General features: G+C 52.7%; 1 long non-coding RNA gene across 1 annotated transcript; it reads right to left on the reverse strand.

Annotated features, from left to right (window-relative positions):
- Window positions 1-13,074: 13,074 nt before the first annotated feature.
- LOC113955777 lies at window positions 13,075-15,659 on the reverse strand. Its single transcript, XR_003530653.1, has 3 exons — window positions 15,410-15,659; window positions 14,350-14,732; window positions 13,075-13,227 (listed from the first exon to the last, which is right to left on the reverse strand). It is a non-coding gene; the product is annotated as an uncharacterized LOC113955777 (long non-coding RNA).
- Window positions 15,660-16,423: the final 764 nt, after the last annotated feature.

The raw sequence follows: 16,423 nt of genomic DNA on the forward strand, positions 1-16,423 counted from the left end.
CTCTTTCCCTTTTCCCCTTCCCTTCTCTCTTTCCCTTTTCCCCTTCCCTTCTCTCTTTCCCTTTCCCCTTTTCCCAACCACTTTCATTTTCCTCCCACCTTTTCCCCTTTCCCCCTTTTTTCTTTTTCCCCTCTTCCCCTCCCTTCCCTTTCCCTTCCCTTTTCACATTTTCTTCTTCCCTTTTCCGCTTCCCCTTCCTTTCCATCTTCTCTTCCATTCCCTTCTTCCTCTGCCCTTCCCTTTGGTTTCCCCTTCCCTTCCCTTTAATTTCCCCTTCCCTTCCCTTTAGTTTCCCCTTCCCTTCCCTTCCTTTCCCTTCCCTTCCCTTCCCTTCCCTTCCCTTCCCTTCCCTTCCCTTCCCTTCCCTTCCCTTCCCTTCCCTTCCCTTCCCTTCCCTTCCCTTCCCTTCCCTTCCCTTCCCACACATACACAAATGCCCAGCACAGCTCCACAAGGGCTGTATTTCCCACTGTATTTCCCATGCATGGCCTGGGACAGCCTGGGCTCTCCAGCCAGTAATTCACTGATTGGAAAACGTTCCAGGGCAGGGGCTGAGGAGGGAGAGCCAGGAGCAGGGAGCCAAGGAGGGGGGGAGCCAGGAGGGATGAGATGGGAGTTCTCAAACTGCGAGCCCTAATACTAAGCATGTGGCCATATATTATTTTAATAAAGCCAGCACATCCTGCACTCACGACAGCTGCTGTTCCCTTTCTCTCATCCTGTGAATCTCATTTATTCCTCATTAGCAAAATCACCTGTTTGTCAAATAGGGACAGAGCTGTAAGACATTAAATTGTGCGAGGGCTGGCGGGGGCCTGGGGAGCGCGGGGAAGAGCGGGAGGGAGGAGATCCTGAGCACAGATTGAAGCCAGAACTTGATGGAGATCTCTTGAAGGTTGAGATGGAAACAAGGATTTGGGGGAGTGGATTATCCAGCGCTTTCATTTTTATTTATTTTTTTTCCTCTGCCTGTTCTCAGCATCCTGGGAAGCGACGCTGTGCCCAGCACCCATGTGCAGGGGGGTTCGGGTGCACCCGCTCCATGGGCACCCATCACATCCCGAGCAGCAAACTATTTAAATCCATGGTTACCCATCAGCAAATAATTTTCCCTTTTGGAAGAGGTCAGGCACAAAATTTCATCTGATTCACCGTTATTAGTTTGGGTTTTCTTTAAATTGAGTGAAGACATTGGTGGGACCGACCTGTTCTCTCAAAGAACCCGGGTTTTGATGAATCAGGATTTTCCAGTAACATTATAAAAAAAGTCCCTGGGCTGCACTAAATTAAGTGTCTGTCTCCCCACCAGCCTGGCAACGGAGCCTTTTTCTGCTGGTTTTGCAGCTTACTCGCTGCTTTTCCTAATGCCAGCCCCGGCTTTTCCCTTTATCAGTTGAGTGACATGAGGGGAAACAGCTGGCTGCAAACCAAGCTTTCTGGTTTGCTGAAATTCTCCCTGTTTTTTGGAGATTTGGAGGTTTTGGTTCAAATTGGATCCAACCCAACCATGTGTGTGGGAAAGATACAGAGGGAAACTCGGGGAAGACGAGAGGTCTCAGCCCCCCACAGGGTTTGGGTGTTCCTCATACCTCCTTGGCAAATGCAGGGGGCAAAGACCCAGACAGCAGCTCCTGTGACTCCAGTCTCTTCAGGAAAGACTGAAACTCCACATTTTTCCCTTGAGGCTCTTTTGCAGTTTGGAAAACTCCCGCTAATGTGGGAGGGTTTGATCCCAGCATTGAGATGGAGTTAGGGGATGTGCTGTGGGAACCCGTGACCTGCTCTGCAGCCAAGGTCTGCCCAGGGGGACACCTCTCAAATCCAGCCCTCCATCCCCCAGGTGAGGAGAGCCAGTCTGAGGTGTGTAACAGGAGTCACCAGCTCTCAGGAAGGTCATTTTTAAATTTGAGGGAAAACAGGGACTAGTAGTGAAGGAGAGGCCTCTGTCTGTGCACAATTTTTCAACTTATTCTATTTTTTTCACTTACTCTCTTTCCTCCTCCTCCTTTATTTTTTTGTCTTATCTGACTATGCCTCCAACCCCTCTTCATCATCATAATTTTTTTTCTCATTTCTCTTCCCCAGCATGCTTTCCTCTACCTCCTCCCCATTCTTCCATCTCTTTCCCCATCCAGCTCCTCTCCTCATCTCTCCATCTTCCTGCTGCTGTTGAATCCTTTCTCCCCACCCACCCTCTGCCATCTTCCCATCTCCATCTCACAACCTGTTTTTATCTTGGGGGACATGAGTGGGGACATCCAGTGTCCCAGTTTGGTGGCCCAGAAGTCCCACAGCCCCAAGCCCAGCCCATTTTATAGCTCAGTCCTTTGGGAGACACTTCATCACCCACTTCCACGCTGGCTGCAAGACAGAGGGGACAACAGTGACCCCCTCCCAGCCTGCAGCCTCCTTTAATCCCCACGCCTGGCCCCACTCCCCGTTGCAAAGCTGGAAAGGCAGAACCCACCTGCACCCCTGTCCTGGGGCGGATCAGCTGCACCCACCACCCCCTGTCCAGAGGGATGGACGTCATCCCATTACTCCTCATCCCTTCCCAGCCACCTTCCCCCAGATGCCACTGATGTCCCCACTCTGCAGAGCAGCCCCGTGTCCCCTGTCCCCACCCGCGCCACCACCGCGTGTCGATGCCACCGTGTCCCCCCCGCCCTCGTCCCCCCCCCCCCTTCCCTCCTCTCTCTGAAAGTCATCAGGCCTAGCGAGGTCTTCTCCCACTTATGCAGCTCATGAATATTTAACAGCATCTGCTCTGGAGGCGATAAAGCCTACCAATCCTTGACAAATATGGCCTAATCTTTTCAATTTCGGGGTGCAAATATTCCTTCAGAGTCCTGTTTGTCACCTAGATTAATGACTCTGGCTCCCATAAGCCTTTGGTGCTAATTCAAGTGGTGGCTACCCGGACAGAGCATGGTGGAGGGATGCTGGGACACATATGAAGGAGAGATTACTCACTTGAGGGCCCTTCGCTGCAGGGTTTTGTTCCTCCGTTGGCAGTGGGGACGAGGAGGGGGGTCTGGGTGTTTGTTTGTTTGCTCCTCTTCGTAGCTCCTGAATATCCATCCTGCATCCAGTGTGAAGGGGGATACTGCCATGAGGAGGGGAATGGCTCCCCCTTCCCTCTGCTTTCCCCCTTCCCTCTGCTTTGATGGGAGACGTGGGTTTGCCTCCAACCCCCTGGCTCCTCATTTTTTGTCACTTGATGCAAACAGCAGCTACCAGGCCACCAAACTTTCCAGCAGCCCTCCAAGCCTGGACGCTCTCCATGACTCCGCTCCAAGTTAAGCCCCATCCCAAGGACTGGAGCCTGAGATGTGGGATGAAACAACCAGAGGAAAGAGGAAAGCCTTCATTACCTTGGTCCAGCCCATGCCAGGACCTCTCCTTGCATCCTGGTGCCTGCCCAGGGGAGATGCAGCCTGTGGGGTTGGGCAGTGCTCAGTAGTCCATAGGAGAGGAGATGGTTTTGTCCAAGATCTGGCCAGTGTTGACCCTGCTGGGACATTGCAAGAGCCACAGCAGTCCTCAAGCCAACACATAGTAGAAGCCCAGACACCTCTGGGCACATAAGACCAGGTGCTTGTATTTATTTATTCCCTGATCAAGAGAGAAAATTACAGAGGGGAGCGAGCAGCGGTGGGTGGGAGGGCAGGCAGAGGAGGGAAGGGCTGGAAATCAATGGCAGAGCTGATCAGTGGTATTGACAACCTCACTAAGAGGCTGATGGCCCCCATTCACTGCCCCCACACCCACAGGGGCTGTCCCCCATCACGGGGGGGACACCCCCAGGCTGACTCAGCACAGCCAAGCATCAGCAAAGGCATTAAAGCCAGCCAGAAATCAAAGATTTGTTGTTATCCAGCAGTGGGACAATGGCCTGGCTGGGTGTATTCATCACCACTCCAGCCCTCAGGGGTGGGATTATGGTGGGATTGCAGATTATTTATTTATATTGGGAATGCTGGTGGAGCAGAGGAAGGAGTTTCCTCCTCTCTGCTCAGCGCTGACTCGTCCAAGGGCTCTGGGACTCCCTGAGCCCTTACAGCCCTTACAACTGACTGAGGTGTGAGGTTTGGGAACATCCTCTGGGAGAAGAGCAGACGGGAATGTTGAAACCTACCAGAAAATTTGCCGGTGAAGCTCTAAACACCATCTATTTGTGCCACCATTTGTGTTGCAAAGAAGGTCCTTGGGATGCAAGACTCTTGGAAAGAAGGTCCAGAGAAACCTCTGGTCCTCCTGACGCAAAATTATTGTTTAAGTTCTCTCTTACAGAAGTATCTGAGAAGCTCCAGTGTGGAGGGTGTGAAACCATGAAGGTTCTCAAAAACAGGATTTTTTTTTGCCTCTGGACAGTAAGTGTTTCTAGAGGTAGGACAACCCAAAAATAATGGGTCGGCTCTGCATCAGAGAGCTGGATGTTCCCCTGAAAGATTACTTTACTTGGGTATAGGAACCTCTGAGATGAAAAGATTGAACCAAAAACCTTTCTCCAACACTGGCAGCAATCCTGGGTATATGCAGGATAAGGGTCCTGAGGAAAATGTCCTTGCTGCTGCTAGATGGAAAAAACTTTCACCTGATACAGGGAACTGCCGAGCACGGTGAATGTTTACAGCTCACGAGCAGGAAGGAGTTATTTTTAGTTTTGTTTTACATTTCTGTGACAGAAAATGCTTCCTCAGCTGGACAAAAATAATATTGTGGATAAAATGAAAGTATGAAACCATCCTTTCTTTGGTGAGCAATAATCAGGAAAATGCTACTTTTCACCAGTTGGGAACGGGAGTAAAACTTCTGAATAAAGCAAAAGAAAATTTCCGGGGTTTTTTTGGGAGGAAAAACTGCAAACCTGGTTTCCCAGCTCGGCTCCTCCTTTTGGCTTCGCAGCTGACAGTCGCTGGGATTCTTGTTTTTTCTTTGCTGATTCCCACACTTGCTACTGGATGCTTCATGCTGGGAATTCAGGGCAGCGTTTGCAGCCCCAGTTCATGGGGGTTGAGCTCCCCAAAGCCCCCCAGGTACCCACCACAAGGGCCAAGCACTGCCCAGAGGGAGGTGCAGCCGTCCCAGGGAGCGATGCCAGTCCCAGCACAACCAAACCCCCGGGGACTCAGTGGGGGTTTGGGGTTGAACTGAGATTCGAACCCCGAAAAGGAGGAATGGAGAGGGTTAGTGCCAAAGGTCTGACTCCCCACAGCCAGCACCAGCAGCTCCAAGGAGAGTTGAAAAGACTGCCTGAGGAGAATAAAAGCCCTCTGCAAAGCAAGGGGATGGTCCCGGCAGTGCTTCTTCCATTCATCTGTTTCCCTACCCCTATCACCCCCACCCCTTGCCCTCGGAAAAAATCAAAACCATCAGAGCAGCTGCCAGGAATTTCCCTCGCGCATTCCCCTGTGCAGGGACGGGATCTGCGCTGCTGCGAGGTGGCACTGACAGGCACCGGCAGCTCCTTTCTGTGCTCGGCCCCCCGAGCCCCGCTGCCCGATGTGGGGCCTGGGGTACCGGGGTGCCGGGGAGCATCCCACGGCAGCCTGTGCTGGCATGTCCATGCCTGCTTCCCGCAGCTCCCTGCCCCCTCTCCTTCTATTTTTTTCCCGCTGAACAGGCTCCAAACGCCTTTGTAATAGCGCAGCATCGTTAGGGCCCTCCTGAAACCGGGGCGGGGAGGGGGAGAAAGCGGCTCATTAGCTGGCCGCTTTGAAGTGGGCTCTGTTTGGGGTTCATTTGTATGCCGGCAGAAGGGAAACCTCTGTGTTTCAAGGATGTTTTTCTGGAGGGGCTTCCTGGAAACATAACAAACATGACCCCGAGGAGCGCTCCCCCAGCCCACATAGGCAGGCAGGCGGGAGATGAAACGCGGGGCTGAGCTCAGCTCGGCACAAAGGCAGCTCGCTCCCAGCCCGCTCCTGGCTGCTGCCCGGCCAAGTTCCCCTGGAGAACACCAAAGCTGGCACCGAGAGAGTCTATTTGTTGCACAAGCCATCCCTGTCCAAGGCAGACAGAACAGAACTCAGGGTTCAGCCCTGCATCCTCCTGTTCTGCCTGTTCCCAACTCCCAACTCCCCAGGCATGGGCAGGGATGCCACCCACTACATCAGGTTGCTCAGGGCCCCATCCAACCTTGAGGTCACTAATCCAGAGATCCAGAGGTCACAAACCAACACAAAAAGGCAGAAAGTCGGGTTCCCCCTCTGTGCTGAGGCTCTCTGACAGCCAAGCAAAGACAGGGGTGCTGCACTCCTGAGGGGATCATCAGCCCTCCTGCCCCACTGCCTCCAAGTCAGAGAAATCCTGAGCTCTAGGGTGTTTTGAGGGACCTCAAAACACATTCCCAAGGTTCTCTGCCTGCTCGTTGCCCTGCTGTGCCCGCTCCAGGAGGAAGGATGAGCACCTCCATCCCTCCCCAGCCAGCAACTGCCACGGTGGGAATTTCCGAGAGGAAGAGCAACCCTCAATAAACAGAACACGGATGGCTCTACCTCTCTCACCCCATCTCTCTCCCCTTCCCTTCAGCAGTCTCTTTCTCTGCCTGCCTCTCCCTGACTCCGTCTTACTCAGCCTCCCCTTCTCCCCCCGTGTCTCCTGCAGCACTGCCAGTGACAGGGAGCGCTGGGAGAAAGACGAATTGGAATGACACTGGAGCTCCAGCGTGACTGCCGGGGTGATGCATGGGGACCCGCCACTCAGTGCTCGTCCTGAGTGCTGCAGATGAGGAACTGACCTCCTCTGCCAAGGGGCCAAGGATATTTGAAGGGCACAGTGGTTACAGCTGGGGGGAAAACGGGGAGGAAAACAGTCCCTTGCATTCTGTCCGTGCTCCTGCCAGAGCCTTGGAGCACCTCGGCAGCGTTTTAAAGCAGGTGACTTCTCAGTGCTCCCTTTCTGCCAGCAGAGCAGCAAAGAGTCATCTCAAATCTCCTGCCTCCTGCACTGATAGTCATGAGGGAGCACTGGAGATGTGACAAGGCTCTGCTAGCACCTTGATCCCAAATCCTACCTCCTGCCTCATTCCAGGAGGATCTGCATTAGCACCAAAGCAGAAATGGGACATAACAGGGCAGAGCTTTGCAAGGACCAGTCAAACCCCAGTGCTGACAGTGGTGAAGAGTTCTTCCATCACCTGCATCCCTTGTGAAGTCCCTCTCTGTGACCCTGGCAGCAGAGCAAGCCCTACCAGAGCTGCCAAACCCCCTGGCTGGAGCAAGTTTGTTGGAATCTGGACCTGCTGGGCTGTCACAGAGGACCACACCGGGCCTGGCCATGTGGAGTTAACTGACCTCAGGGGGAAAGGATTTTACCATCAGCTCACAGGGAGGTGAGCTTGGGAGGGACCTCTGTGGGTCACCTACCTTCAGCTTCCCCAAGGCAAACCTGACTAAAATCTTCATCCTCTCCTTCGAGTTGCTGTGTAGCACTGTGTTCCTAGGATGAACACTAATTCCTCTGGGATATTGTCCCATCCATTGGGTTGAAGTTCCAGTGGGTTCCACCCTGGAGAAAACTGTCAGACAAATCTACTGTTCTTTCAAAATGCTGTCTCAGGATGACTGGGAAATTCAGCTCAAAGTCACAAATTTCTGTAAAATTTGGCAAAGCAGCTTGCCTAAATAAATGTGTTTTTAACAGAGATACCACACTGGAGAAGTTGGATCGTTTCATCTTGATGTTTTTAACTGAAGTGAAACAAATTTGGATCTTTCATTTGCTTTGATGGAAGAGGGAAAAAAAGCATTTAAAATAGCATGAGGTATTTTATTTTTAACCAAATATCTCAGTTGGCTCAAGAGAAGAAGAAAAAACCTTGTTGGTGTGGGGGGGGGAAATTGGTTTAGTTGCTTGAATAAAAGCAAAATTAAAATCTTCTCCCCAGTAAGCCTCCCAAGATGAGCCAGGATCTGGGAATCCCTCATGCCAGGTCCCATTGCTCCCAGAGAAACACAGGGAAAGGTATGGGGGGTGACAGTACCGTCTGTGCCACCCCAGGGTGGGGGCACTGCCCAGCCATGGCCATAAACCCAGGCCAGCGTGTCAAGCAAGCAGGTTTTCCAGACATCTCTGCCTCCTCCCTGGGCTGAATGCCTGCCAGGAGGAGCGTTTGGAAAAGAGCAAGGAAGGAAAGGCTATCCAAGGCTGGACAGATGCGGCCAGTTGGCACCAGCCGCTAAATTACCAGCCAATTTCCCGCTCACAACCTGGGGACCTGGGCTTTCAGCTGAGCACATTAAAGGCTGGAGCCCCTTTTAATTGCTGTAGATCTTAACACGTGTCCCTCAACTCTGGTGTCTCTGGCAACCTGGACAAAGCCAGCTCTGAAAATGGGGAAAATGCTGTTACCTGGTTTATTTAGGGTCTTGTTGACGCACTCCGGACCTGGTGCCGGCACGGTTGGTGTGAGAAGATTCAGGCTTTGGGGCTGATTTCTCTCTCATCCCAGCATGGAGAGCAGGAAGGAGCACCATCCCTGTTGTTTCCCACTCCGTGGACACCAGAAGTTGAAGGACAGGGCATGTGTTGGCCAAGGCTGGGGAGCAGCGAGGATGTGGTGACCCTGCGGACGTGCCGCGGGGGCTCGGCTGCTCCGAGAGGCAGGACACGGAGCTGAGAAAGCTGTGAGACCCTTAGCAGGTCCTGTCAGCCTTATTCACGCCTTATCAGATGGGGGAAGCCCAAAGGGCTGCCAGGGAGGTAATTAATCTTGGTCTCCAGCAGAAAAGCTCTTGGAGAGGAGGGGGGAGGTCAAAACGAGCACTGTTTGAGGAGAGATGGGAACTTGGCGAATGCTTGAATGGTTTTTTGCCCTTAATGTGAAGTTCACCCCAGATCCGAAGACACCTTTGTACTTCCCCCCCGATTTAATTTGGATTTTTATTTGGGATCATCAGTTTCTCCTCACCATAAAACACATCATCATCACTGTAAAGCACTTTTATGACACCTTTATCTGATTATCCGAAAGCACTTAATCAGCATTAACTCATTAAGCTTTCCCAGGCTGCGGTGGGAGGAGGAAGGGGTCGGTGCTGGCTTGGAGAGCAGCCCTGGGCACAGGGGTGTTTGGGGCTGCAGCTGGGGCAGAGCCACGAGCATCCCTTGGTACCCAGCTCCACAAGCATTGCCAGAGGGAACTCACTGCTTTTCCTCCGTGGATCAAGGCCGAGGTGGATGGACATAAGTGTTCTTTGGAAGGTTGAATTGCAGAGTCTTTCAGGGATCTATGGAAAAGCACCTCACACAGACTCTCAGCATCCCCAAAGTGATGCTAAGACTGCATCACCTGATCCTTGGGGTGGGATTGCTGTGGTTTACCTGCTTGCCACCTGTGCTAACATAATACAGAGAGTCTCAGAATATAATACCTGAGATCTTGGAATACAATACAGAAAGTCACAGTTCTGACTGTGAAGCAGGACAGACTTGTTTGAACAACCCTCCCAACTCACAGGTTTTATGGCAGCAGAGAAAATGTCCAAGCAAATATCCGTCTGTTCTTTGTCTCAGCAAAGGGCAGATTTCACTCGTGGAGCTGTGGCAGTTTTGCTGAGCCCTTGTAATGCCCCATTTGCCCATCCTGGAGTTGAGGTGCTGAATGTGGCCCTGAGAATAAAGCACCAGAGCATCCCCACCCCACCAGGCTTTGCTGGGTGTCAGTGTCCCACTGCATCCAGCACAGGGGGTACCTGTGCCAGCTGGAGGGAGTGGAGACGTTCCTGACTGAGCAGTGGATGTGAGGTGCTGTTGGCTCCCCTCGGCATGGACCCCCCGGCGTCTCCTCCAGCAGAATGCCAGGACAAGGAGACCCCTGCCCACAGCAGCAGTGCTGGGTTATTCAGGGATGGCCATTCTCCTGGCTTCAGTGGCAAATTAGACCCCTGGAAAGGGGTGGTGGGCCGGGTTGCCCATCTGCTCCTGTTTTTGTCCATCAATTAGGCCTCCTTTCCAGCGCGCTGATTGTGGTTCATTGGTTTCTGCCTCACGTTCCGCGTAGTTTCCAGACACCATCACAGAACAGCTCTGTGCTGTCTCCAGAGAGCTTTTGCCTTTGGACTCGGGCCATCTTTTTTTTCCACCCCTTTTCTTCCCCCCTCCCCACTGTTTTTACCCCCAGGTTCATTCAAACAGCACTCCTTTGGGCCAGCTCGAAGGGTAGACCCTGTTCAACCACCCCAGATGCTGCAGGATGCCCAGGGTGAGCACCAGCACCCGCCCACCCATCATTTCACCTCCTGCTGTGTTCTCAGCTCCAAACCTCTCTGAAGAACATCCCCTGCCTTCTCTACCACCAGAGCAGAGCTTCTTCCCCACATCCATGTCTCCCTGATTGGCAAAACCACACATCCCCAGGAACATTTCCTCCTGATCCACACAGTTCTTCCCTCACCCTGCTCATCTCCATCAATCCTGTCACCTGTGCACAGGGATTTTCACTGCAGATGTGGGGCAGGTCCTTGCCCATGCACAGCTTTGGTGTCACAGCCAAATGGACCATCTGGGTGTCTCGGCTGCTCCAGCTTGCCCAAGTCCTCCACACTTTTGGCCAGAAGAAACCTGATGCTCTGGGCTGTGCAAACGTCCCTCTTCAAATCCAGGGCATCAGGGATGAAGGGACAACACTACTGGGAATGAGACAGGAGAGGGGACCCAGAGCTCAGTGAGGCTGGAGGGCTCATGGTGAGAAGGGATGAAGTGCAGCTGTTTCTGACAGTACTTCAGCGTCATGAGCTTGAAGAGAAAAACTTTTGCATCTGGGCTCAGAGGGGTGGCTGGTTTATTTTTTTACATTTGGTCAAAAAAACTGCCATGCCTAACTGGATAACATGGTGTGGGCTTGGGACTGGATTAGAGGTCCAGCTTTCATGCCCTGGGAGACCCTGCCTGAGTTTAGGGGAAAAAGCCTGGAGGTAGATGGGAAAAAAGCAGATGCTGTTTTTTGGGTGCATGGCTGTGAGCACCCCATCCCACCAACGGTGTGGGGTGCCAGGGACTCCCCTCCCCAGGCAGCCTGTGCTGGGAGCTGCCCCTGGGTGGGCTCAGGGACAAAATATGGAGTTCTCCCACACTGGCCCAGCTGTCACAGCTGGCATGGGGCACCCCAGGGCAGGGCTGGGGCTCAGTAAACTCCTTTGGGGGCTCTGCCCTCCTCAATTCACTGATGCTGGGGGGCTCGGGGGCCATGTAGGGATTTGGGTACCTCTCACCCAAACCTTATACAGAATCAAAGCATCACTTTGCGTCCCTGAATCAACTAATTGATGGTTCTGGTGCAGATAAAAACATAATATAAATTGAAAATACCCACCTTGGCATGCATGTGGGTTAAGTCTGTGTTAGTGTTGTCATGGAGGCATCTCCTTCTTGTTTGAGCTCCTATCCTGGTCTTTCCTTGTCTGTCTGGATGGTGGTGCTGCTCCATTCAATCCAGCCAGTTTTGCCTCCAAGAGGTATTATTATTTAATTCCCTTTGCAGCTGCCTGCAGCTCTCCATGGCCAAGCAGTTCTTTGGCTGATAAAAAAAAACCCAGTTGAGCATCGGTCAGTAAATCAGTGGCAACAGAAGTGCTGAATCATTAAATCTTACACTGTAACCCATTTCAGCTGGGCTTAGAACATATATCCAGGATTGCAGATGGAGTCAACAGGCTTTGAAGGCAAAACCAAAACATAACACCCAAGGGAGAGCAGAGCAATTCCTGGTTTTCCTGGTTGTGGCCAAGATGGCTCCAGCCTGTTTTGGTGCCTGCCTGAATGTAAAAATCCTTTCCCCTGTGAAGAACTGTATATTTTGAATTTGTCCTGAGTTAAAACTTAAAAATAGAACTCTAATTTTTTTTTTTTTTCAGCAGGGATTCTAAGTCAGAGCCAGCTCTGAGGGGAATCATGCAAATTCAGAGCTGCTTTCTGAGCCCTGGCTGCACCTTTGGGTCAAGCAGGTCTAAGCATGAACCACCACTTAGTGTAATCCTGCCTTGCCAACACAGAGAAGTGTGACTCTTGTCCCACAGAGCAGGTGGGATGCCCAGACTGGGCATAGACTTCCTACCAGCACTCATCCTCCCCATTCCACATCCCATAAATGCTGGCATCTTATTTGGGGTGGTGGGAAAGAGAGAAGGAAAACTCAGCACAGGGACACAGCACCTGCTCTTTCAGTACTCACAGTCTGCTTTTTTTCTCCCTCCTTACCAGATGAAGAGAGAAGTGAGTTTCTAGAAGATGTTGGGCAAAAGATCCCAGAGCAATTCAGTCCTGGGGAATCTGTTGGATCCAGGTATTGTTCATAGCTACTTACACTCTAGTTTTAGCATCTTGCCAGTAAGATTAAAGTGGTGCCAACCTTCAGCAACCTACAAGGAGATGATGATGCTCTCAGAGCATCACCTGGAGCTCTGTCCTGCCACATGGCTCTTGTCCCATAGCCTGACCTTCAGGAGGAGTCCCTGCAGAGACACCTTCCCCCCAGAGCAAACTGCCCAGTATAGAGCTGACTGGTTCCTCTCAGGGCTCAAACATCTCCCATCCACACCACCCTCCTCAGGTTTTCTCTTTCCCCCATGTGCAGTGAGCCTAAACCCACCCAAACCTGCTGCTTGTTTCCAGACCAGCCTCACAATGCGGTGAGTGTCATCATCTCACCAGCTGCAACATCACCTTCCCATCCAGAGGTTGGAAAGCAGCATCCCCCATGGAAAAGTTGCTCCACTTTTATCCCAGACCAGGTTGTTTCTTGCTTTCCTGCTTGTTCCCACGTGAAGTGACCCTCTGCTTCCCTCGTTTCTGAGGCAGCAAAGTAGAACCTCCCTGGACAGAACGCAGCATGTGCATCCAGCCTTATCCTTGTGGTGGCCCAATCCTGCTGGCACAGAGCGCAGCCAAGGCATCTCCCCAGCTGCCACAGGACCCTCTGCCCAGGCACATTCCCTCTGCTGTCACCTTGCACAGAGCTGTTGTCTGCTCTGAGGGGTCAGTGGTGAAGGAAAGGTCTCTGTCCTGCCCTGGTCCCTCCCAGGGGGTTTGATCAAACCTGGGTAAGGAGATCTCACTCCTCACAGCAGCAACTTTTTATTGACCGAGCCTAATTCTTGAAGAGTTTTCACAGTATTTCAGAAAGGGAAAGAGCTGGAGGCTCCATGGGCTCCTGTGAGGACCTTCCTCCGGGTTAGTACTGCAGCTCCTCAGGGACCTGCAACAACTGGGTGTTCATATTAAACCCTAAAATCAGAGAGGCAAACAGATGAGTCTATAGACAAATGGATGTTGGATGAAGAGAGAAGATAAACAGAAAGATGGAGAGCTGGTGGGAGGAATGGGAAGGTACACACAGGAAGAGGGAAAATAAACACAAGGGATGGAGGGAGGAATGGCAGGCAGGGAAGACCATGGGATGACTTGTGCAGGCAGACAGTTGGCTGATGGATTCAATAGACAAGAGGCACATCAGTGCATTATTTCCTCCTCTTTCTCTTCTCTGGAGCAGAGGAGAGGATGGCCAGCCCTGGGGCCATGCAGGGGAGCCCGGCAGCAGCCAGGGATATCAGGCAGCAGCAGGGCTCTGCCATCCTGCCCGAGGACAGGCAGGGGCCGGGGTCCCACTGCCCCGTGGGGTGCCCGGCCGGCCCGAGCGTCTGTTCCCTTTGAAGCGGGTGACTCGCGGAGCCGCCGGCAGAGAGGATTTGGCAGGTCGGCACTTCTGCTCCGCGGCAGGCCCCATGACAAGAGGATTGGCTTCCCTCCCTCCAGCACATGGCTCTCCCTCCCCTCCGCACTCCCCGTTGAACGGCAGCCCAGCCGGCAAGCCCCGACAATCTCCCGGCCCCCTCAGCCCAACCTCATTGTCCCCGGGAGATGCCTCCTTCCCCCTCCCCACCTCTCCCTTCTCTTCCTGGCAAATTCTCCCCCTCCTCCTGGATCCAGCCGCTCTCATAATAGCATCCTTTTCATGGAGACAAATTGTCCAGCCGGGGGCTGCACCTGAGGGCTTTCGCCCTTTAACAAATAGCCTTTTAATTTTCTGCCAGAAGGGCATGGAAAGGGGGGGAAGAGGGAAAGGGGGGGGTCTGGAGAGGGGGTTGCACAGAGGAGAGAGAATCAATCAGACATCCATCTTCATCATTGCTGCCAAGGGACCATTTGCACTGGCTGGATGCCCCTGAGGGAAGGTGGGGTGAAAAAGAGAAGAGGTTGGGGTGAGGGGGAGGCAGGAGGCAGTGAGGGAGGGGGATCACAGAGCTGTGCCGTTCCTGAAATCCACATGGAATGGTTGCCCTCCAGAAAAACAGACAGCAACCCTTAGAGCCCAGGGAAGGGAGCTGAGGGTTGTTTTCCAGTTCTTACTCTGCTCTCCAAAGAGTTTGGGTCAAATCCAAAAGAGTCAGTAGCCCTGGCACAGAGCAAAGCAGCAGCCAAGGAGAGCCAGCTCAGGCCATGGGAGATCCCCATCCCTGTCCCCCTGGAAGTGGGGAACTCCAAGTGAGATGAAGAACAAAGAAACACGGGAAGAAGCTCCATCAGCACCTTCTCCTCTCTGTTTTCACAGACATCATACACAGCTTCTACCACAAGGCAGGGGAGCCAGAAGAGCTTGAGATTTTCCTCTCCCTGGTGCCTGGGCAGCAAGGAGGGAGCCAGCAGGTGAAATCACCGAATCACTTTCCTCCAGATTCTCTCCTGCAAAGGGATATCTCACCACAGTGTCAGCTTTAGCTGGAATCTGTCGCCTTTCCCACCAAAAAATAAGCAAAGAGGTTAATTAGATGTTTGCAATCCAATTTACGTGCTGTTTGTGAAACCAGCATTTCAGCTGTAACCCAGCCTGGGAGCCCCCGTGCCCTCGCTCTTTTGCTAAATTTATTTCACAGCTTTGCAGAACTGGCTCAGCCGGGTCAGAACTCTTCCATTATCATTTTATCGCTGCCTCTTACTCTGTAATTACAAGCTGCTTCCCTCACCCCCTCCCTCCTCTTCTTCCCCAGCCCCCTCCAAGCACAAGGTGGGAGATGCTGGTCTTGCTTTAAGCTCCTTCTACGATTTGTCTCACCCACCGAGGCCTGGGAACAGTTTGGCCCTGGTTGCAGCAGATAAGCAAGGGAAGGTGGCTGGGAGAGGGGGGGGGATGCTGTTCTACAATCCCCACTCCCCAAGGATTAAAATATTCAGATGCACCGATGAATAGCAATGAGTGCTGGAAATGAAGGCCTGGAAACTCAGCTTTGGAGAGGTTGGAGTCAATCTGGCAGGAAGGACATGAGCTGCAGAGTCCTGGAAGTCTGTGGCACATCCCTTCGTGTGTCCTGGGCTGACCTCATCTCTTTCCAGACACTGACTGGGAGGGTGCTGGTTGGCATGGGCCAAAATGGTGCCAGGATAGACACACAGAGGTGGCCAGTACTCTTACCTGTGCCCTGTGGAAGTGTGCAGGAGGGATTTGGGTGCCCTGTTGGCCAACATTCCCAGCAAGCTCCAGTGAGAGGGAAAGGTCCTCGAGGAGCATCTCAAATGCACATCCCACAGAGCCAGGAACCAGCATCTCCCTGGGCTTCCAGCTCCTCCTCTGTGCACATAGGACAGTCCCAGGGCTGGCACTGCCACCAGAGAACACTCCCCAGCCAGCACAGTGGCTCATTGCTGGGCTCCACTTGTAGATCCAGGAAATGTGGAGCAGCAGCAGGATCCCCACACCAAGTACCCTCTTTCCTACCCCCTCCCCTTACATTATAATCCATCCCCTTCCCAAAGCACCAGCCTCCTTCACCTACAGTAAGGGTAAGGGGCCACATCCTCACCAGGGAAGGACCATGTCCTTCTGCCCAAGCTCAGCCTCAAGGACCCTTCCTACCAAAGTTTAGGGAGAGGAAGTAACAAGCAGAGGGATGCCAACAGCTCTGGGGCTCTGTAACATCTTGACCATGGGGACAAGTCACCACAGGACAAAAAAAATGAGTTTGGGATAGAGATGGCACTATTTCTGCCCTGGGAGAAAGAGATGCTGCCTTGCTGTGTGGACAGGGCCTGGGTGCAGCTGGACACGGCCAGCAGTGCCCTGCTTTGTTGCAAAATTTGGCTTCACTTCAGTCACCTGTGAGCACAAACCAGACAAGAACTCGCAGGCAGCATGAATACACACACACAGCCAGCTCAATTGCCCATGAGAAGGTTCATGTAATTAACAGGCAGCCAGCTTTTCTTTCTTGTGGCAAAGAAAGGATGGGGAAGGGGGTATATTTATCTATGTTCCTCCCCTGCAAGCAGGTTCCTACAGGACTGTTCTCAGGAGCAGGGACCACAACACAGTCTGTGACCAGGACCCCAGGGGCACGGAGGGATGGACCACAGGCCCCTTTTCCCAGCCCTGATGCCCCTTCATGCACAAAGTGGGTCCGTCCCCTCCTTGGAAGAATTCAGAAAGCCT

Source organism: Corapipo altera, unplaced genomic scaffold, assembly GCF_003945725.1.
Source record: "Corapipo altera isolate COAL_440 unplaced genomic scaffold, ASM394572v1 150, whole genome shotgun sequence".
NCBI lineage: Eukaryota > Metazoa > Chordata > Aves > Passeriformes > Pipridae > Corapipo > Corapipo altera.